The 24,206-nt window shown below is 46.6% G+C and overlaps 1 pseudogene; it reads right to left on the bottom strand.

The window, feature by feature from the left end:
- Nucleotides 1–14,578: 14,578 nt before the first annotated feature.
- On the bottom strand, nt 14,579–14,688 carry LOC129707606 (U2 spliceosomal RNA; annotated as a pseudogene).
- Between the last annotated feature and the right edge of the window lie 9,518 nt (nt 14,689–24,206).

The following is a 24,206-nucleotide window of genomic DNA, read 5'->3' on the forward strand; positions in this document are numbered from 1 at the left end:
ATTATGTGTACGTCACGGACTAGAAGGGTCGAGATGGCCTGTTTCCGTGCTGTAATTGTTATATGGTTATTATATGGTTACAATTAGAAAAGGCGTATTGTCACTCTGGGTATCTTGTTTACCTCTCTATCTGTATATCTGCTCTACTAAATACTAACAAACATATGTTATACACCTCCCTGATCCATAATCCAGTCCGGGTCTTACCTTACAGTCACCATGTGTTACTAACGTTTTTAACTAGTCATTAGTCGGGATGTAGTCATGGTGGTGACTACTTGTAGTGTAACTTTACTATATGCTAATGAACTTGTTGGACCTTCACTTGGTGTGTTCTTCATTAGCTCCACAGTATATGAAACTGTAAACTCAAAATCTCAACCTGACAAAGATATATTGCGATGATTTGCAAGGATTTTATGGGGCAGCACGGTGGCGCAGAGTTAGAGTTGCTACCTTAGAGCGCTTGCAGTGCCAGAGACCCAGGTTCGATCCTGCCTATGGGTATTGTCTGTACAGAGTTTGTATGTTCTCCCTGTGACCTGCGTGGGTTTTCTCAGAGATCTTCTGTTTCCTCCCACACTCCAAAGACGGACAGGTTTGTAGGTAAATTGGCTTGGTGTGTGTGTAAATTGCAGCTAGTGTGTGTAGAGTAGTGTTAGTGTGCGGGGATCGCTGGTCGGTGCATACTCGGTGGGCCAAAGGGCCTGTTTCTGCTCTGCATCTCTAAACTAAACTAGAACTTTGAGGATGAAACTGAGGACAAACTTAAAAATTAAATAATATGTACTTACCTCTCACCCACAAAAGCCCAGAGTTTCTCAGGACTTCCTTTCTTTGCCGCCATCTCAACTAATGTTTCCTAATAATGCTTTCAAATTAACTATTACTTCAAAGGTAAAGTACAATTGCTTTCAGAGTCTTAATTATATCATATTTCAAATAAATAATGATAAATGACAATCATTTTTTGTGACTCCATCCTTTTTATCTTTAAATTTACTGATCATGTGATACTGCTCATTTCTGCAGCATCCATTTTAGCACAACTAGGACATCCTTCATTACAGCACTCCCCAAACTATTCACATCCCTCCCCCACCCAAGTCGTACCAGCTTCAAAGTCGTCTTGCTGAGACTCAGTCTGTACTTGTACTTACCTGACAAACAGCTACCAATGGCCTATTTATTTTATCGTATCTTTCATTTTGCATATCTTTCATTCACTTGTTCTATATCTCCCTGCTTCACCTTTTATATCTCTCACTTCCCTTTCCCCTGACTCTCAGCCCGAAGAAGGGTCTCGACCCGAAACGATGCCTGTTCCTTTTCACCAGCGATGCTGTCTGACCCGCTGAGTTGCTCCAGCTTTTTGTGTCAATTTTCAGATTAAACCAGCGTCTGCAGTTCCTTCCTACACATTTACCATTCCGTGATATCGTAAAAAATCATCTGAAAGAGGCAACATAAGCGGATAGAGTGCTAAAGAAGTTGTTTCAAATGCTTGCCTTTGTCTGTCGAGGCAGTGAGTATGAGTCAGAGGCATATTGTGACTTTATAAAATATTGATTAGGTTGCATTTAGGAGTATTCTGTTTCAGTTGCCATGTTACAGGAAGGATGAAGAATCTTTGGACAACTAGCAGAAGGGGTTTTACCAGAATGCTGCCTTGATTAGAGGGTATTAGCTACAAGGAGTGGTTAGACAAACTCTTCCTGGAGACCTGCTATTATAAAATGATATGATTTAAATATTATATAATTATTGTATTATATAATTTAAATAATGTTATTAAAAAATATAATAGGATAATAAATAAAATATATAAAAGATGAGTAAACAATCAGACAACAACATTTTTCCCAGGGTGGAAATATCAAATACTAGTGGGCACAGCTTTCAGGTTAGAGGGGGGAAAGATTAAAGAAGATGTACAGGACAAGATTTTGGACCAGAGAGAGGTGAATGCAAGAGGTGGTGGTGGAAGCAGAAATGATAGTGGTGTTTAAGAGGTTTTTCGATAAGCTCATAGATATGCAGGGGATGGAAGGATATGGATCACGTGTAGGCAGAGATTAGTTTAACTTTGCATCATGTTTGGCACAGATATCATGTTACACTGATCTATGTTATATGTTCGATGTTCCCTCTATTTCCTGTATGTCTCATTTTCACATTGGTTTTCTGCTGTTGACAATCTATTTTGCTCCATTAGATTAGACACAAAATTAGACTCATGCCCATGGCGACCAAGATGTCCCATCAACGCTAGTCCCTATTCATGTTAGGCCTGTATCCCTCTAAACCTTTCCTATCTATGTAATTGTCCAAATCTCTTTTTCAAATGTTCTCATAGTACCTGCCCCAACTACCTCAATTGAAAGGTCATTATACACTTTATACATATATCCACCACATCCTTTGTGTGAAAAAGTTGCTCCTCGGGTTCCTTTTCAATCTTTCCCCCCTCACCTTAAACTGATGTCTTCTGGTTCATGATTTCCCTACTCTGGGTATTCACTGTGACTGTGCATTCACCCTATGTATTCCACCCATAAGATCAACTCACAGCTGCTTGTTCTCCAAGGAATATAGTCCTAGCCTGCCCAACCTCTCCTTATTCCTTAGGCCTTTGGGTCCTGGCAATATCCTTGTAAATCTTCTCGGCAATCTTTCCGGCTTTAGAACCCCCTTCTGAAAGCAAGCAAGTGAACATAATACTTCAACGTCATCATTGTCTGAACATAACTAGCTCCACCAATGCAAACATGACTAATCATAATGTCTTATAGAGCACTTTAAAAACTGCTGAGCAAAGTGCTGTACATCACTAATCATTCCACCATAATACACACCAAAAATAACAATCAAAAGAAATAGTAGGAAAAGACATGTAAAATAAAGAAACATCAAAAACACCACAAACAGAAGCAAAGCCTCAGGCATGGTCAAAAGCCAGGGAGTAATGAAACCCAATGAGAAAACCCTTCTTACTTACCCTATCTATGCCGATATAGACCTGAACTCCTTGATTCCACTGCTCTACACCACTCCACAGGGCCCCACCATTGTCTGCGAAGGTCTTGCCCAAGTTTGACTTCTAAAAATGTAACACCTCTCACTTATCTGCATTAAATTCCATAAACCATTCCTCAGCCCACTTGCCCAGCTGATCAAAATCCTGCTGTAATGTTTGATAACCATTATCGCTATCAATGACAACACCCACTTTAGTGTCATCTGCAATCTTATCGGCCTGTCCCACTTAGGTGACTTTTTAGGTGACTGCAGGAGACTATGCGGTCACTACATGTTTGTGGGTATTTGCCGGGGAGTCGCCTTCATGGTCATGAGGAGTTCCCGCATTTTGGGACCTAGTCTCGGTCTCATTATAGTCGCCGTGAATTTTTCAACATTTTGAAAAATTAGCGGCGAATAGAATGAAGCCGCCATGGAGAGTAACGAGAATTCTCGAACCGTAGGTGGGTCGCCTGGAGGTCGAAGGTTCTCGTAGGTTGTAGCCGGCGCTGACCGGTGAATTTCATTGACTCATTGGGAAAAAAAAGGTAAGCAGTAGTTTTCAGAACCAAGGATAACCGACCGGAAATGTTAATGTCCGCCGATCTTCACAGCCGTGTATCTCTGGCTTCTTCAAAGTTGTCTCCACTCCTTTTCCCCCCTTCACCCCCCTCTCTCTCATCCCCTCTGTTAAAGGACTTACCGTACACTGTGCTTTAGCTGTCTTTTTACTGCGCCAACTTCCTGTTCATCTGTGTGTCGGTTTCACCTTGGCTTTGCACATTGTGAATTTTTTAGACAGCGCACCCCCCGCTTGCCCTGTCCCCCGCCTGCATAACGGGCGGGTGAAGGAAGCGATGTATTTGTGTGTGTGTTCCACTCTGACAGTCGCCATTCCAGTTGCCGGTTTTCCAGTCGCCAGCAATCCGCAGAAAAATCGCCTAAGTGGGACAGGCCCATTACTAATCATAGTGATTGGGTGATCTATCATTGGCGCGAACTTGGTGGCCTGAAGGGCATGTTTCCATGATGTATCTCCAAACTCACATAGAGTCATAGAGTGAAACAGTGTGGAAACAGGCCCTTCAGCCCAACTTGCCCACACCAGCCAACATGTCCCAACTACACTAGTCCCACCTGCCTGCGCCTTGCCCATATCCCTCCATACTTGTCCTATCCATGTACCTGTCTAACTGTTTCTTAAACGTTGAGATAGTCCCAGGCTCAACTACCTCCTTTTTGTTTAGTTTAGTTTAGAGATACAGCGCAGAAACAGGCCCTTCGGCCCACCGGACCAGCAATCCCCGCACATTAACACTATCCTACACCCACTAGGGACAATTTTTACATTTACTAAGCCAATTAACCTACAAACCTGTATGTCTTTGAAGTGTGGGAGGAAACCAAAGATCTCTGAGAAAACCCACGCAGATGGGGAGAATGTGCAAACTCTGTACAGACAGCACCCGTAGTCAGGATCAAACCCGGGTCTCCAGCGCTGCATTCGCTGTAAGGCGGCAACTCTAACGCTGCACGATCGTGACCGCCCATGCACCATTGTGAAAGCTCTCTGGCAGCTTGCTCCATACACCCACCACCCTTTGTGTGAAAAGGTTACCCCTCAGATTCCTACTAAATCGCCTTAACATTGAACCTCTGTCCTCTGGTCTTCGATTCCCCTACTCTGGGCAAGAGATTCTGTGCATCTACCCGATCTATTCCTCTCACGATTTTGTGCACCTCTATAAGATCACCCCTCATCCTCCTGCACTCCAAGGAATAGAGATCCAGCCTACTCAACCTGTCCCTATAGCTCAGACCATCTAGTCCTGGCAGCATCCTCCTAAATTTTCCCTGAATCCTTTCAAGCTTGACAACATCTTTCCTATAACATGGTGCCCAGAACTGAATATAATACTCTAATTGCTGTCTCACTAACATTTTGTACAACTGCAACATGACCTTCCAACTTCTATACTCTGGAGCGTATCGTTGCGTCGCAACTTCATTCCCACCTCCTTGCGTATAACCTACTTAAACCCCTCCAATCTGGCTTTTGCCCCCTCCATAGCACAGAAACGGCTCTCCTCAAAGTCCTCAATGACCTCCTCACCTCTGCTGACACTGGTTCCCTCAACATCCTCATCCTCCTCGAACTGAGCGCAGCCTTCGATACAGTGAACCATAACATCCTGCTTACCAGACTCAAAGACCTCGGCATTGAAGGCTCTGCACTCAGTTGGCTCCGTTCCTACCTTTCCAACAGATCCCACTTCATCTCTCTCCACAACCACACCTCTGCTACAGCCACAGTCACTCAAGGCGTTCCCCAAGGCTCCGTACTCGGCCCCCTCCTCTTCATCATCTACATCCTCCCCCTTGGTCAGATACTCTGCCACTTCAACCTGGACTTCCACTGTTACGCCGATGACACCCAGATCTACCTTGGCACCAAATCCCCCCACAACCCCCCCTCTCCCATATCAACTCCTGTTTGTCAGCTATAAAAACCTGGATGCAACATAATTTCCTCAAACTCAACAGCGATAAGACAGAATTCCTCCTCATAGGCTCCAAAGCCACTCAGCAAAATCAATAACCCCATTCTCACCATCGACAGCACCACTGTCTCCCCATCTCCCCAGGCCCGCAACCTTGGCATGATCTTTGATTCCACCCTCTCCCTTGAGCCTCACATCCGCCATGTCATTAAAACCTCCTTCTTTCATCTCCGCAACATCGCCAAACTCAGACCCTTTCTCACACCGCCCGCTGCTGAAAGACTCATCCATGCCTTCATCTCCTCCCGACTGGACTATTGCAATTCACATCTCCTTGGCATCAGCTCCACCTACATCAACCGACTCCAACTGGTCCAGAACGCAGCCGCCCGACTCATCACCCATACTAAATCCTGGCATCACATATAACCATATAACAATTACAGCATGGAAACAGGCCATCTCGGCCCTACAAGTCCGTACCGAACAACTTTTTCCCCCTAGTCCCACCTACCTGCACTCATACCGTAACCCTCCATTCCCGTCTCATCCATATGCCTATCCAATTTATTTTTAAATGACACCAACGAACCTGCCTCCACCACTTCCACTGGAAGCTCATTCCACACCACTACCACTCTCTGAGTAAAGAAGTTCCCCCTCATGTTACCCCTAAACTTCTGTCCCTTAATTCTGATGTCATGTCCACTTGTTTGAATCTTGCCTATTCTCAAAGGGAAAAGCTTGTCCACATCAACTCTGTCTATCCCTCTCATCATTTTAAAGACCTCTATCAGGTCCCCCCTTAACCTTCTGCGCTCCAGAGAATAATGACCTAACCTTTCTCTGTAACTTAGTTGTTGAAACCCAGGCAACATTTTAGTAAATCTCCTCTGTACTCTCTCTATTTTGTTGACATCCTTCCCATAATTGGGCGACCAAAATTGTAAACCGTACTCCAGATTTGGTCTCACCAATGCCTTGTACAATTTTAACATTACATCCCAGCTTCTATACTCAATGCTCTGATTTATAAAGGTTAGCATACCAACAGCTTTCTTTACCACCGTATCTATATTGGATTCCACCTTCAAGGAACTATGCCTCTGTTCAATTGTATTGTTCAATTCCCTACCATTTACCATGTACGTCCTATTTTGATTAGTCCTGCCAAGGGGTAGCACCTCACATTTATCAGCATTAAACTCCATCTGCCATCTTTCAGCCCATTTTTCCAAATGGCCTAAATCACTCTGTAGACTTTGGAAATCCTCTTCATTATCCACAACACCCCCTATCTTGGTATCATCTGCATACTTCCTAATCCAATTTACCACACCTTCATCCAGATCATTGATGTACATGACAAACAACAAAGGACCCAACACAGATCCCTGAGGCACCCCACTAGTCACCTGCCTCCAACCTGATAAACAACCATCCACCATTACCTTCTGGCTTCTCCCATTCAGCCACTGTTGAATCCATCTTGCTACTCCTGCATTTATACCCAACAGTTGAACCTTCTTAACCAACCTTCCATGAGGAACCTTGTCAAAGGCCTTACTAAAGTCCATATAGACAACATCCACTGCTTTACCCTCGTCAATTTCCCTAGTAACCTCTTCAAAAAATTTAAGATTAGTCAAACATGACCTTCCAGGCACAAATCCATGCTGACTGTTCCTAATCAGACCCTGTTTATCCAGATGCTTATATATATTATCTCTAAGTATCTTTTCCATTAATTTGCCCACCACTGAAGTCAAACTAACAGGTCTATAATTGCTAGGTTTACTCTTAGGACCCCTTTGTAAACAATGGAACAACATGCGCTGTACGCCAATCCTCGGGGATTATTCCCGTTTCTAATGACATTTGAAATATTTCTGTCATAGCCCCGGCTATTTCTACACTAACTTCCCTCAATGTCGTAGGGAATATCCTGTCAGGACCTGGAGACTTATCCACTTTTTTATTTTTCAAAAGTGTCAGTACTTCTTTTACTTTGAAATTCATAGTATCCAGAGCTACTCTACTAGTTTCCCTTACCTCGCATGATTCAATATCCTTCTCCTTGGTGAATACCGAAGAAAATAAATTGTTCAATATCTCCCCCATCTCTTTTGGCTCTGCAGATAGCTGTCCACTCTGTCTCTCCAATGGACCAATTTTATCCCTCATTATCCTTTTGCTATTAATATAGCTGTAGAAACCCTTTGGATTTACTTTCACCTTACTTGCCAAAGCAACCTCATATCTTCTTTAGCTTTTCTAATTTCTTTCTTAAGATTCTTTTTACATTCCTTGTACTCCTCAAGCACCTCATTTACTTCATGCTGCCTATAATTATTGTAGATCTCCCTCTTTTTCCAAACAAGATGTCCAATTTCCTGTGAAAACCATGGCTCTTTCCAATTTTTACCGTTTCCTTTCAACCGAACAGGAACATAAAGCTTCTGTACTCTTAAAAATTTCCCCTTTAAATGTCCTCCATTTCTCTTCTACTTCCTTCCCATAAATCAAAATGTCCCAGTTCACTCCTTTTAAATCATTTCGCATCTCATCAAAGTTAGCCTTTCTCCAATCAAAACTCTCAACCCTAGGTCCAGTTTTGACCCTCTCCATAATTATATTATACATCACTCCAGTCCTCAAACAACTTCACTGGCTTCCCATCTCCCACCGATCACCTACAAAATCCTGATCCTCACCTACAAAGATCTCCACCATCCGGCCTCCCCATATCCCACTGACCTCCTCTCCCCCTACCACCCTCACGGTCCCTCAGATCCACATCAGCCAGTCTCCTCTCCATCCACAAGTCCAACCTCCGCAGTTTTGGGGACAGAGCCTTCTCCAGGGCAGCTCCCAGGCCCTGGAACTCCCTCCTCAACTGATCCGCAATTCCGTGTCCCTCACCATCTTCCAGTCCCGCCTCAAGACCCATCTCTTCACCTCTGCCTATCCTTAGCCCCACATGCCGTCCCTTTTCATCTGTGCATTAATTGCCTCATATTGTGTTTTGTATTGAATTCTGTATTTACTTTGTGTACTAGTCATGTCTCTACTATTTATTTCATTCTCCTTACATGTTTTCCCTCTACCTGCTAAATTTTTGTAAGGTGTCCTTGAGACTCTTGAAAGGCACCCATAAATAAAATGTATTATTATTATTATTATTATTATTATTATACTCAATTCTCTGACTGGTGAAGGCCAATGTACCAAAAGCCTTTTTGACTACGTTATCCACCTGCGACTCGACCTTCAAGGAACCATACACTTGTACTAGATCCCTCTGCTCCACAACATTCCCAGAGGTCTACCATTCACTGTGTAGGCCCTGCCCTTGCAACACCTCACACATGTCTCTGTATACAAATTCCATCAACCAATCCTCAGCCCACTAGGCCAATCTATTCAGATCCTGCTGCAATCTTTCACAACCATCTTCACTATCTGCAAAACCACTCATTTTTGTTTCATCAGCAAACTGGCTAATCTTGCCCTGAATGTTCTCATCCAAATCATTGATGTAGATGACAAACAGTAACGTGTCCAGCACCGAACCCTGAGGCCCACCACTAGTCACAGGTCTCCAGTCTGCGAAGCAATCTTCCACCATCACCCTCTGCTTCCTTCCATAAAGCCGATTTGCTATCCATTCAGCTATCTCTCCTTGGTTCCCTTGCGATCTAACCTTCCAGAGCAGCCTACTATGCGGAACCTTGTTGAACGCCTTACTGAAATCCATGTACACAACATCTACAGCTCTGCCCTCGTCGACCTTTTTGGTCACATCTTCAAAAACTCAATCAGATTTGTGAGACACAACCTCCCACATACAAAACCATGTTGACTATCCAGAATCAGCCCTTGCCCATCCAAAAGCCTGTACAACCTATCTCTCAGAATACTCTCATGTAACTTTCCAACTACAGATGTAAAGCTCACCGGCCTATAGTTCCCAGCATTTGCTTTGCAGCCCTTCTTGAATAGAGGCACAACATTTGTCACCCTCCAGTCTTCCAGCACCTCTCCTGTATATATGGACGACTCATAAATTTCAACCAGGGCTCCCACAATTTCCTCTCTAGTTTCCCACAATGTCCTCGGATATATCTGACCAGTCCCTGGAGATTTGTCTATCTTCACACACGATAGTACCTCCAGTACTTCTTCGACAGTAACACTGACTGCTCTCAAGACGCTTCCATTGACTGCCCCAAGTTCCTACTGTCTTTTCTCCTCGCTAAATACAGAGGAGAAATACTCATTGAGGACCTTGCCCATCTTCTGTGGCTCCAGACAGAGGTGACCACTTTGATTCATGAGAGATCCCACCTGCTCTCTCGTTACCCTTTTCCTCCTTATGCATTTACAATATATTTTGGAATTGTCCTTAATGCTACCCGCCACAGCTATCTCATGGCCCCTTTTTGCTCTTCTGATTTCCTTTTTCAGTTTACTCCTTAGTTCCCAAAACTCCTCCAGGGATGCACTTGATCCCAGCTGCCTATACCTGTCCCATGCATTCTTCCTGTTTTTGATCAAAGCCTCAAATGTCCTCATCAGCCAAGCTTCCTTACGTTTGCCTGCTTTGCCCTTCACTCTAACTCATATCTTGGACATTCTCCATGATTACATGATGGAACTCTAAACTCATGTCTTGTGCATTCTCATCTAAGTCATTGATATAAACCACAAACAGTAATGGACCTCAGCACTGGTTCCTGAGGCACACTATTAGAAACATAGAAACATAGAAATTAGGTGCAGGAGTAGGCCATTCGGCCCTTCGAGCCTGCACCGCCATTCAATATGATCATGGCTGATCATCCAACTCAGTATCCCATACCTGCCTTCTCTCCATACCCTCTGATCCCCTTAGCCACAAGGGCCACATCTAACTCCCTCTTAAATATAGCCAATGAACTGGCCTCAACTACCCTCTGTGGCAGAGAGTTCCAGAAATTCACCACTCTCTGTGTGAAAAAAGTTCTTCTCATCTCGGTTTTAAAGGATTTCCCCCTTATCCTTAAGCTGTGACCCCTTGTCCTGGACTTCTCTAACATCGGGAACAATCTTCCTGCATCTAGCCTGTCCAACCCCTTAAGAATTTTGTAAGTGTATTCACAGGCCTCCAGTCCAAAAATACAACCTACCACCATCATCATCTGCTTCCTTCCATGAAGCCAATTCTCTATCCAATCAGCTAATTATCCCTGGATCCCAAGCAATCTAACCTTCCAGAGCAGCCTAACATGCAAAACGTTGTCAAATGCCTTGCTGAAGCCCATGTAGACAACATATGATTTTATTGTTACAGTACTTCTTCAAAAAAATAGTAAGATTAAACGAGAACTTACTAGTTTGAAGTTTGATCTGTATTTTATGAGGAGTTACGATGAGGGATTTCGTGAAGAACCCCGCTTCCACGCATGCGTGTCATTCTTCAAAGCAGCGGTGTGAGGTCACAGAAACCTATAATGATCTAACATAGTAAGATTATCAAAGAGATACCAGTTTTTGATATGATCATAAGAGGGTGGGAGCGGAGGGCACGAAATCCCTCATCGTAACTCCTCATAAAATACAGATCAAACTTCAAACTGGTAAGTTCTCGTTTAATCTTACTATTTTACTTCGGAGTCACGTGAGTGACTTCGTGAAGATTTCAAAGCTCTGTGACCTCATGCCGTGGAACGAGTCCATGCTTCACAACTGCCTTGGGTATTGGGAGAGAGCATCATTAGTAGTTTTAAAACACAATTATACAAAGAGTTGTGTGGTATAACGAAAAAAAAAATATATAACATTTTTTAAAATTTGAGAATCATAACCCTGTAACCTATCGGCCAAATTATTTTGTTGAACCTAAAATGTTTTCTTAATACAATGATGGCTCCAAATTAACTGGTTTATTATACAACCTGTGGAAAAACCCTTTTTTAAAATGACCCTCCTGCCATTCTGAGGATTTGGTCTGTGGGTACCTGTATAATATTGCTGCAGATGTTGCTGCAGTCCTGGTGGAATGAGAGTTGAAACATCAGTGTCTATTCCTGCCATTTTTAGGACCTATTTGAGCCACCTTGAAATAGTTTGAGTCGTGACCCTATCATGCAGTTTCTTGTAAGAGATAAACAACTCCATACTCTGACCTCGAATGTTCTGAGTATATGCTATGTATTGTTAGATGTGTCTTGTTATACACAGTCGTTTGCCATATGGGTGTACCATAAAATCAAACCCTAGACCCGAGGAACCCGATCTGTTTTCTTTTATTAAATCCTGTATGACAACACCAGTTTCTCGGTGAGATGATCAGGGAGTCCAGGCTCAGTTTGCTTAATGGCTGGACTTGTTGTGCGGTAAATAACACCATGAGCATAACCATCTTCCTGGTCTGTTACTGAGGTGACAACGCTGTTATGAGCTACAAGCTCCTCAGCATGTTTGAGAAAACGACACCCATGTCCCAGATTTCGGAGTACCTGGTTAGCTTACCAGGGGTGCGTTCCCACCGCGTGCCGTTCCGATCCTTGTGATAGGTAATTGGAGAGTGCACTTGGGGCACTATTGATGGCACTGTAGCTCCATCGATTATCCTAATGGAGGCTTGTTAAAATTCCAATACGGCCAGAATGTTCTTGGCCTTTTGGTCGAGATTGTTGTCCAAGCAGTATATGCCCCATTTCTTGATGTGTCCAAGGTACTGCTTCCGTGTTGACAGTCTTAGTGCAGATGAGATGAGATTCATCGTCCTGTCTGACAGTGTAGTGGGTCTGTTAGACTCTACAAATCAATAAATCCAAAGTGTTATGGCATGGATGACTGCCTCCAGTCACTGGATAAATCAATAATTTTTTGGCAATGTTCATAGGGAACATGGTTCTAACACCATCCCCTGTAAGACTGAAATACCATGATTGAGAAGGTCAGTCGGGTACTCTGAAAATTCCAGATGCCGAGTGTAGTTGAATTTTCCCTAGTACCCCAATGATGGGTCCGAACGGGGGAAAACCTCACCCTATGGCTTATTTACATAACAATGCCAAGCTGGTTTACGAATTTTAGTACATAATATTGGGGCTAATGATTGCCCCTTTTGTAAGCTCTATATTGCCAAAGTTCCTCTATTGAGTCAATGCCTGCCATATAGAAACCCGCAACTGACACCAAGTCTTTATGAATAATAAGAGCATTCATCCTAAAATGAATATCTAGAACAAATGTGTTTAGGGTTAAAATCAATGATAATCCTGCAACCCTACTCTATCTTATTTTTAATAAATATGTTCAATCCCATATTTTGTGTACAATTCTTGTAGCACCATGTGGGTTTTAGATTGTTTGGTTTATGTAAGGACAAAATGCCCTTCTGGTGTATGATGTACTGTGGTTAATGGGATGAGAAAAACCCTATCAGATAACCCTGAATACTGCTGAGATTATATGAATCTGTAGTGATTATATACCATACATAACTATAGTGTTGCAACCTCCCCTACCCTCGTGGGTCCCTATTTAACAGAAGAAACCCCACCCACCTACCTCCATGGTTACCGGTGGTTTTGTTATTTCCTTGGTTTTTTTAAAATAAGGTTCTGGTTTAATATTTCTTGTTCGGGGTTGTGTGGGAGGTTTAGGCTTCCGCATCTTCCAGGGTGGCCGCCCTGGCCATACCCTAAAACGGATCCTGCAGGTTATATTGATTTCTGACACTGCTACTGGTATGAGCCACATTTTTTATGGCCTTGCCTGTGGCTGGTATCATGCTCCAAAATAGGCCCTTGCGCTGGCCTTGATGAGCCCCAGTGTCTTAGCTTAGTCCACACACGGTTCTTTATTTGCAAATGGTAGCATTTTTGGGGTCCTAGTGCTGGCTGAATGGCCGCCTTCCACGTGTAGTTCAGGTCATATTGCATATTATTAAACAGATCTAGTGCGTCTTGATGGTCTTTGGTTACCTACGTTTAGTCCAGGGTGCTGGTGTATGCTATGATGCCTTCCGTCAATCCCTTGAAGGTTCTCTGGATCTTGAGGTCCTGGTTCCTGATGTTCGTCCATATGCTGCCAAATGCATTGGATTACACTGGGCACCTGTAATGCCTCACCGTTGCCAGGTGGCAGATGTCTGGCCAGTGTTTGTAAATTTTTCTTGTTGGCGTATGTGGCCAGACATATAGTAATACTATTGCCATCCTGGATCCAAGTCTACCCATGTTTGACTTGGCTAAAGTAATCGGCCACCATGTCCAGCAGAGTCCCTGCTGTGTTAGGATCATGGGACGCTGTATTACCAGGCTCTGGCCCATCAGGGTCCTGCCTACTCTTTTTTATAGAGTTAGAGATCTCTAGGGTCCCACACGGGGTACCCATGTGGGGCTTAACTGCTGCCCACTTGTCTTTTGTTCTGCGGACCCCTCTTGCAAGTCAACCCAGAACTGACCCACAGTGCTCCCCTCTGATGGGGTAGAAGCATTGTGCAGCCCTCAAAGAGGTACTGCTGTGGTTTTATCACGTTGGAGCAAGGCTCCATACACCGCTTCTTCCCGCTCCAGCCCTCTCGGGCGCTGGTTGCCGGCGGTTTTATGCAAAGTCAGACCCTTCTGAGTCCACTACCTTGTTTGATTTGTGTCTAGCCTACCGCTCGGTCACATGGATCTGGCCGGTGCGGGCCCGACATCGGGCACAGCTGATCCTACTACAGTTGATCCAAGTGCCGCTGGCTGCTGCTGGCTGCCCGCTGTTCCATGGTCCTCCTTCTCCAGTTTTGTCCTTCCTTCCGTGAAGTGGATATGGCCGGTGTGGAGGATAACTGGCACAGCTGATTCCATCTATTCCTTTAACCTGGCTTCAACGCTCTCAGCACCCCTGGCTGCTCCTTTATCTAAGACCCCTAGGACCCACCTCCGTACTGACGGTACTGGTCCCTTATGGTCGTTGCAGCCGGTCAACCCCACTCTAATGCCCTCAATTCTGGGCACTCCTACTTATATGGTCCTTAGATAAGGGACATATAAGACATTAAAACTGATGATAACAGCTACTATAGTTTTTATATAATATATATAGTCCCTAGATAAGGGGTGTATCAGATATTAAACTGATAAGAACAGATACTACACTTGATCTTAGCCAAAAAAAACCGAGAAGCGATTATTGTAACTAAAACCCCGCTGGGACCGACCCTGGTACTCACATACTGGTCCCTTGTAGTAGATTGCAGCCAGTCAACTGCAAAGTCCTTTGCTGCCGAGAAATGAACTTTCTCACCATGCTGGAGCGAAGTTGGGCACAGGTGTTTTTCCCTCTCCGGGAACCGATGTGCCCATGCTGCTCCTGCCGTTGCCAGCTCCTCACGAAGTGCCAGCTGCCACTGCTGCTGCCTGTGCTCCTGCCGCTGTCTGTGCTCCTGCAGCTGCCTGTGCTCCTGCAGCTGTTAGTGCTCCTGCAGCTGCCGGCTGCCGCTGCTGCTGCCGCTGCCGCTGCTGCTGCTACTGCTGCTGCTGCCGCTCCTCCGCGGTTCTCCCGCCGGCCTTCTGCACCTTACATGGACCTGGTCCATGTCTGCACCTAGAAAGGTAAGTTGAAGGAAAACGCAGGGTCTCTTACCTGCTGTTCCCGACTTTCCTTCTCCCGCCGGTGACCGTCGTTCCCTGTGTCGGGTTCGAGCCGCTTGGACCGACCCCGGTGTTCACGGGCCTGGTCCTTCGCGGCAGTTCCGCAGCCGGTAACCCCGGCTGTTCCTATGGATCCCCTGGCCCTTACCTTGTGAAGAAGGTTTTCAGCCCGAACGTCCCGTTCCTACTCCATAAGTGCCGCTGCACTCGCTGAGCGTTTCGAGCCCCGGTACCGCTGGTCCGAGCTGTCTGTCCCGCAGCCTCTGTGCTGGCTGCTACCGACTGCTCCCAAGCCAGTCTCGTTTGAGACTGGCATAGGGACCTTTTTTACTTTGCTTCCCGCCCGGCCGAGAGGTGAATTTTGCCGGTGCGGGAGCAAAGTCGGGCTCAGGTTGTTCCCCCCCCCAGGGAAACTCGTGCTGTTGCTGCTGCTGGCTGCTCGCCCTCCACGGGTCTCCCCGCCGGCTTTCCGCAGCCACCTAAAAGTAAGTAGAAAAAAGGAACGCAGAGTCGCTTACCTGCTGTTCCCGACTTTCAAATCTCCCGCTTGGGGAACGCCGTTCCCCGCTGTGTGACTCGTTGCAATGCGTGTAGCGATATGACACGCATGCGTGGAAGCGGGGTTCTTCACGAAGTCACTCACGTGACTCCGAAGTAAAACCTCAATCAGATTCAATTCACAATATCCTTTGTACAAAACCATGCTGACCATCCCTAATCAGCCCTACCTATCCAAATGCATATATATATCTTGTCACACATAAATTTCTCCAGTAACTCCCTAACACAGATGTTAGACTCGCTGGTGTGTTATTCCCAGGCATTTCCTTGCAGCTCTTCTTAAATAGAGGCACAACATTGGCCACTTTCCAATCTTTCGACATCTCACCCATGCTAATGGTGATTCATATATTGCAGCCAGGAATTCGGCATTTTCTTCTCCAGCTTCTCACAATAACCTTGGATATGTCTAATCAGGCCTGGGAGATTTATCTACCTTCAAACGCCTTAGGATATCCAGCACCTCCTCAACCATAATACTGACTGTCCTCAGACATCTCTATTAACTGTCCCAAGTTTCCCAAGCTTCATGTTTTGTTTAGCTTAGTTTAGAGATACAGCGCGGAAACAAGCCCTTCGACCCACCAAGTCCCCACACACTAACACACACTAGGGACAATCTTACCAATACACCAAGCCAATTAACATACAAACCTGTACGTCTTTGGAGTGTGGGAGGAAACCGGAGATCCCTGGTGAAAATCCACGCAGGTCACGGGGAAAAAGTACAAACTCCATACAGCCAAGCACCCATAGTCAGGATCGAACCTGGGTCTCTGGCGCTGTAAGGCAGCAACTCTACTGATGCGCCATTGTGCAGCCCTTTGTCTTTCTCCATGTCAATAACAGAGGAGAAACACTCATAGAGGACCCTGCCACCACCTACAGGTTGATATCGTTGTAAATGAAAGGGCTCCTCCATTGATATCTTTGAAGAGATAATTCTATTCAAATTAATTACTACTGTCACTTTGTTGGTAAATGGTAGGGAATTGAAGAATGTAGGTGAACAGAGGGATCTGGGTATAACCGTGCATAGTTCCCTGAAAGTGGAATCTCATGTAGATAGGGTGGTAAAGAAAGCTTTTGATGTGCTGGCCTTTATAAATCAGAGCATTGAGTATAGAAGTTGGGATGTAATGTTAAAATTGTACAAGGCATTGGTGAGGCCAAATCTGGAGTATGGTGTACAATTTTGGTCGCCTAATTATAGGAAGGATGTCAACAAAATAGAGAGAGTACAGAGGAGATTTACTAGAATGTTGCCTGGGTTTCAGCAACTAAGTTACAGAGAAAGGTTGAACAAGTTAGGGCTTTATTCTTTGGAGCGCAGAAGGTTAAGGGGGGACTTGATAGAGGTTTTTAAAATGATGAGAAGGATAGACACAGTTGACGTGGAAAAGCTTTTCCCACTGAGAGTAGGGAAGATTCAAACAAGGGGACATGACATGAGAATTAAGGGACTGAAGTTTTAGGGGTAACATGAGGGGGAACTTCTTTACTCAGAGAGTGGTAGCTGTGTGGAATGAGCTTCCAGTGAAGGTTGGAGGCAGGTTCGTTTTTATCATTTAAAAATAAATTGGATAGTTATATGGATGGGAAGGGAATGGAGGGTTATGGTCTGAGCGCAGGTATATGGGACTAGGGGAGATTATGTGTTCGGCACGGACTAGAAGGGTCGAGATGGCCTGTTTCCGTGCTGTAATTGTTATATGGTTATATTATATGGTTCGTTGAATGCTTACCATTTTTTTTCGCACAGATACAGGCGTTTTGTGTCTGCAACAACTACTGGAATTGTTCATCCACCACCTGAGCTTCCTCCCACTCAGCAACATGTCCAACAGATCCATTCTGTCTGGCCCACCCACACCTTCCCTCTGACAGCATCCACATCACATTCCGCACTGCTCTGAAGTACTTATGGGTTTGCAGTCATTCATTTTCCCCAGTGTGTGTCTGCCCGTCTTGATATGCTTTACCTTCACTTCCTTCATTTGTGTTTTTCCTTCCTTCTTTTTGCTTATCGCATATTTTGGACGCTTTTGCAGAACCTGTGATTTGTATTATTAATTTTTCAGAGGTCATTTACACCTCTGTTGCAGCAAAGGCAGAAATAACAATCGTGTCAACTGTGTACCAGAAAAGACAATAATAATGCACTATAGGTTGATACAGCGTGGAAACAGGTCCTTTGGTCCAAATTACCCACGTTGGCCCACATGTCCCTGCCCACACTAGTCCCACCTACCCGCGTTTGGTCCACATCCCTCCAAACCTGTCCTATCCATGTACGTCTGAAGAAGGGTTCCAGCCCAAAACGTTGCCTATTTCCTTCGCTCCATAGATCCTGCTGCACCCGCTGAGTTTCTCCAGCATTTTTGTCTACCTTCGATTTTCCAACATCTGCAGTTCCTTCTTAAACAACTATCCACATACCTGTCTAACTGTTTCTTAAATGTTAGGATAGTCCCAGCCTCAACCACCTCCTCTGGCAGCTTGTTCCATACACCCACTACTATTTGTGTGAAAATGTTACCCCTCGGATTTCTAGTAAATCTTTTCCTCGTCACCTTAAACCTATGTGCTCTGGTTTTCAATTCACCTACTCCGGGCAAGAGATTCCATACATCTACCCAATCTATTCCTCTCATTATCTTATACACCTCTATAAGATCACCCCTCATCCTCCTGCACTCCAAGGAATAGAGTCCCAGCCTAGTCAAGCTCTTCCTAAAGCTCAGACCCTCCAGTCCTGGCAACATCCTCGTAAATCTTCTCTGTATCCTTTCTAGCTTGACAACATCTTTCCTGTAACATGGTGCCCAGAACTGAACACAATACACTAAATGCGGCCTCACCAACGCCTTATACAACTGCAACATGACCTCCCAACCCCTATACTCAGAAAGTGGAGGTTGGGAGGTCATTGTAGTGTTTATAGCCTGAGGCTGTTGGGAAGAGGTTGTTCATATTGACATGTCCATGGAAAAGCAGGATTGGAACCAACACTGCTGATGATGGTGGATGTCAGGGGTGTGGCGTTCTTGCAGCAGCACAACAGAATATGTAAACAACAGAATATGTAAACATTGCACATTGAATTAGATAAACAAGTAAAAATGTTCAGTGTGTGTCTTCTCCATGGATTGTCACCTTGTCATGGTGGGGAAGCTTGTGTGGACCTGAGATCCTGAGAGTGATGCCGTCTGGAACTATGCTCCTGGTAGGGCCACAGATGGCGGTAAGGTCGAGGGGGAGGTCTCTGACAAAGAGCAATCCAACCAAGACCTCAAAGGTGGAACAGGCGGAGGACGATGGCTGACCTTACTGGAGTGTCACAACGGCTGGGAAGGCGGATGAAGGCTGCAGCAGAAAAGGGTCTCCGGTCGTCTTGGATCCCATGCCCCTGGATCCTGACCCCTATCTGTCAAGGACCGTGGGGTGGCTGTCTGTGCACCAGTCTCCCCACGTAAACCAAAGTCATGCACAGGCGTCCTCCATCAGCACCCTGGAGACAGCCATAGTCAGCCATGACCGAAGGGGACCTAAGATCGTGTTTATATACACATATTCACACACACACAAACATATATATATATATATATGCTGTAGATATATACACACAAGCACACATAGAAACAAACAACAATAATCGTGCAATAATAATAATAATTGTCTATGTAGTTCAGTGCTTAATGCAAGTTGTAGTGTTTATAGCCTGAGGATGTTGGGAAGAGGTTGTTCATATTGACATATCCATGGAAAAGCAGGTTTGAAACCAACACTGCTGATGATGGTGGGTGTCAGGGGTGCGGCGTGGGGAGGAGGAGCCGGTATCACTGTATCAGGCATGGTGAAGGGGTAAATCCCACATACTGTACTAGCTTCCCTGGCAATGTTAAGTCAGTAAAAAATATTGGAGGTTTTCAAGGAAGTCAACGGGCAGTTTTGTGATTAACTTTCGCCACCCAATGTCTGAAGAAGGGTTTTGGCCCGAAACGTTGCCTATTTCCTTATCTCCACAGATGCTGCTGCACCCGCTGAGTTTCTACAGCATTTTTGTCTGCCTCCCAATGTAATCTCAACACTGTTAAAATACGCTGAGCGTTTGATGTCACTAGGCTTGTACTCAATGGAGTTTCGAAGGATGAAGGGGTACCTCATTGAAACTTAGTGAACCGAATAGTGAAAGGCTTGAATGGAGTGGATGTGGAGTGGATGCCTCCACGAGTGGGAGAGTCTATGGCTAGAAGTCATAGCCTCAGAATTAAAGGACGTTCCTTGAGGAAGGAGATGAGGAGAAACAACCCCTGAAGCCATCACCCTCCCCCAGCTACAAGATGTTCAAGCCAGCCCTTGCCTGAAGCTGTCCCCAGCTGCAGGACACTTGACCCCCCCCCCCCCCCCCCCCCCCCTCAGCAGCTACCGCCTGACCCCGTCCCTGGCTGCAGGATGCTCCCCACTGACCCCACCGGACAGGATATTTCCACGAGTGGGAGAGTCTAGGGCTAGAAGTCATAGCCTCAGAATTAAAGGACGTTCCTTGAGGAAGGAGATGAGGAGAAATGTCTTTAGCCACAGTGGTTTACCTGTGGAATTCATTGCTAAATAAGGCTGTGGAGGCCGTCACTGGATATTTTTAAGGTAGAGATAGATAGATTCTTGATTAGTACAGGTGTCAGGGGTTATGTGGAGAAAGAGAATGGGGATAGGAGGGAGAGATAAACCAGCCAAGATTGAATGGCGAAGTAGATTTGATGGGCCAAATGGTCTTATTCTGCTCCTATCACTTTTGACCTTATGACTTTATCACTGTTATGTTTTTATAATCACTTTTATTTACAGGACAATGGCCCAGATGTTTTTGATTATCAATCAGGGGCTTAACCTCAAATAGATCTACGTAAAACAAGCACTAAGATATGGAGTGATCCCTTTCCAGCTGAACTATGATCTGAACCCTTTAGTAAAGGATCGGTGACATTTACCAATCTGATTTGAACATTTTCAAAACTGACTAATCACGAAGCTGAAAGCAATAATATAATATAAAAAGTTAACAAAAGATGAACGTAAACAAGAAGAATGAAAGTAAAGTCTTTAAAAGTTTTTCTTTTCTTCCCAGCTGTTATCAGGGAACTGAATCATCCAGCGAGCAGTGCTGAATAACTACCTACCTCTTTGGTGACCCTCGGACTATCCTTGATTAGACTTTGCTGGCTTTACCTTGCACTGAACGTCATTCCCTTATCGTGTATCTATACAATGTAATTGGCTCGACTGTAATCATGTATTGTCTTTCTGCTGACTGGTTAGCAAGCAACAAAAACTTTTCACTCTACCTTGGTACACGTGACAATAAAGTGAACTGAATTATTTTATTTTTTATAGAAGCATCTATCTACATCTATCCATCTATTTATACATCTATCTATACATAACAAAAGCTCTGATCTTGTTATCTTCCGGTTTGCGCGGTATTTCTATTTGCGCAATAACGGTACGCGATAGCACTACAATTTTTTGCCAGCTTACTCACCGTTCTCCTGTGCTGTGAGTGCACCAAGTTTTGTTCCGATCGGTGGTCTAATATAAAACATAGCGAGGTTTAAAAATCTTAAAAAACGCTCGTGTGCAGATGGATTTCCTCTCCTGCTGGTCAGCGACGCGTGGATTGGTCTTTTCTCCTGTCACTCCACAGGATGATCCACCCCCTCCTGCACCATTGCATCTTTACTGTAACTGAGGGAGGGTCTGGATGGCCGGCGGAGGTTTCCAACCGGACACAATTTTCGGAGGGACCGGAAACTGCCCGGCGCGGGAAATGTCGCCAAACAGAAACGGGGAATCCGATCCTGATGGAGGAGATCAACCAGCAACCAGCGACCAGTGACCAGGTGTGAGTCCCCATCACACCGTCACCTCCAGCCCCTTTCCCTCTGGTCCCCCCCCCGTTGGCTTCTGCCTCCAACCCCGTGACACCTCCCTCTCCCCCACAACCCCGTCTTTTCTCCGAGCTCTCTCTACCCCTATCCACACCCCCTCCAACAAACCCCCCCACCACCCCCCCCAACATCCCCCGCCCCACACCCCTCCCTTCCCCACCCACACATCCCCTCCCCCGCCCACATAACCCTCTACCCCCCCGCCCACACACCCCCTACACCCCCCCCCCAATACACCACTACTCCCCACAACCCTCCCCCACAACCCCACCCACACCCCTCCCTGCCCACACCCGTCCGCAACCCCCCCCCACACCTGCCCCCCCCCCACCTACACCCCCCCTGCCCCCCATACAACCCCACCCCCACCGCCTACACCCACTTCTTGCCCACACGTCCCCCCCCCGCACCACCCCACACACCCTCCCACACACCCTCCCTCCCCCACACCCGCCTGAAGCCGTCCCCCTTTCCTGGCTGCAGGACGCTCCTGCAGCTGGGGACGGCTTCAGTTGGGGCCTGTCAGGCTGCCGGTGGGGTGGGGGGGGGGGGGAGCGCTGCAGTGGCATTCCGCTGCCAATATCCAATAGGTGCAGGAATAGGCCATTTGGCCCTTCGAACCAGCACCACCAATCAATGGCTGATCATCCGCAATCAGTACCCCGTTCCTGCCTTCTCTCCATATCCCCATGATGCCGCTATCTTTAAGAGCCCTCTCGAGCTCTCTCTTGAAAGTATCCAGAGAACCTGCCTCCACCGCCCTCTGAGGCAGAGAATTCCACAGACTCACCACTCTCTATGAGAAAAAGTGTTTCCTCGTCTCCGTTCTGAATGGCTTACTCCTTATTCTTAAAACGTGGCCCCTGGTTCTGGACTCGCCTAACATTGGGAACATGTTTCCTGCCTCTAGCGTGTCCAAGCCCTTAACAATCTTATATGTTTCAATGAGATGTCCTCTCATCCATCTAAACTCCAGAGTGTACAAGCCCAGCTGCTCCATTCTCTCAGCATATGACAGTCCCGCCATCCCGGGAATTAACCTTGTAAACCTACGCTGCACTCCCTCAATGTCCTTCCTCAAATTAAGGGACTAAAACTGCACACAATACTCCAGGTGTGGTCTCCTGAGGGTTCTGTACAACTGCAGAAGGACCTCTTTGCTCCTATATTCGATTCCTCGTTATAGCAAATGTACAGGTAGGGTTAGGGTCAGTCACTCGCTCACTCAGTCGGTCGGGCAATCAGTCGGGCCTGTAGGTAGGCCGATGTTGCTGTGGAGGATCGGTCGAGGTATCGGGCCGTCGGGCTGCCGGTGGGTGGTGAGAGTTGGGCCGGGCCTCCGCCGGGTTGATGAGCGTCGGGCCTCCGGGTTGGTGAGCGTTGAGTGAGGCCGGAGCCGGGAGGCTACAGGTAGGCAGGGGATGGCTTCAAGCAGGGGAGCTGGGGTTGGGGATGGCTTCAGGTGGGGGCCAGGAGGAGCATCCTCCCCGCGGGCCCCCCGCGCCTGAAGTCATCCGCAGCTGCAGGACGCTTCCCTCCCCCAACCAGTCACCACCTGAAACCGTCCCTATCCTCCGGCTGCAGAAAGGTCCAGTTGACCCCGTCTGAAACTGTCCCCTTCTTCTGGTTACAGGACACACCCCCCACCCCCCCTACCTGAAGCGGTCCCCTTCCCTGGCTGCAGGAAGCTCCCGCCTGATGCTGTCCCCAGCTGCAAGATGCTCCCCGCCCCCATCTGCTTGAAGCCATCCCCACCCCCCCCCCCCCCCCCCCCCCCCCCCCCCCGGCTACAGAATGCTCCCGCCCACCACCGTTTGGCCAACAACACCTGTACTAGCCATCCAGAAAGACCCCCCACCCCTTGGCTACAGGAGGCTCCCCCACCTTTCCTGGCTGTCCCCCTCCCCCAGACCTCTGCCCCGCTGCAGTTCGCTCACCCCCCACCAGCCCCCACCTGAAGCTGTCCCCTCCCCAGTTGCAGGGTGCCCCCACCGGCCCCCACCTGAAGCCATCTCCACTCCCAGCTGCAGGATGTTCCCCACCGATCCCCGCCTGAAGCTGGTGGAGAGCGGCCATGGCAGCCCTCCCCCTGCTGCAGGACGCTCACCCCTTCCCCACCGGCCCCCGACAGCCCCCGTCTGAAGACGTGCCCCTCCCCCCAGCTGCAGGATGCAACAAGAGATGCAAATCTGGGGCGTCACAAAGGGAACCTGTCAGTTGTGCCTGCGCAGTTGGGGGCTATGCATGAGTGGTGGAAGATTGTGTTGGGGGAACAGGCTTCCCGTGTGAAAATGGGGCCCAATGGGTCCCACTTAGCCTAGTATACAAAACACAACACACACACACACACACACACACACACACACACACACACACACACACACACACACACACACACACACACACACACACACACACACACACACACACACACACACACACAAACAAACAATAATGGGGTGGGAGATTGCAACCTTCACGTGGTCCATCCTGTTTCGACTAATACAATGAACCCGACGTGCACAAACAAGATCAAATAGAACAAG

Source organism: Leucoraja erinacea, chromosome 21 (genome assembly GCF_028641065.1).
Source record: "Leucoraja erinacea ecotype New England chromosome 21, Leri_hhj_1, whole genome shotgun sequence".
Taxonomy (NCBI): Eukaryota; Metazoa; Chordata; class Chondrichthyes; order Rajiformes; family Rajidae; genus Leucoraja; species Leucoraja erinaceus.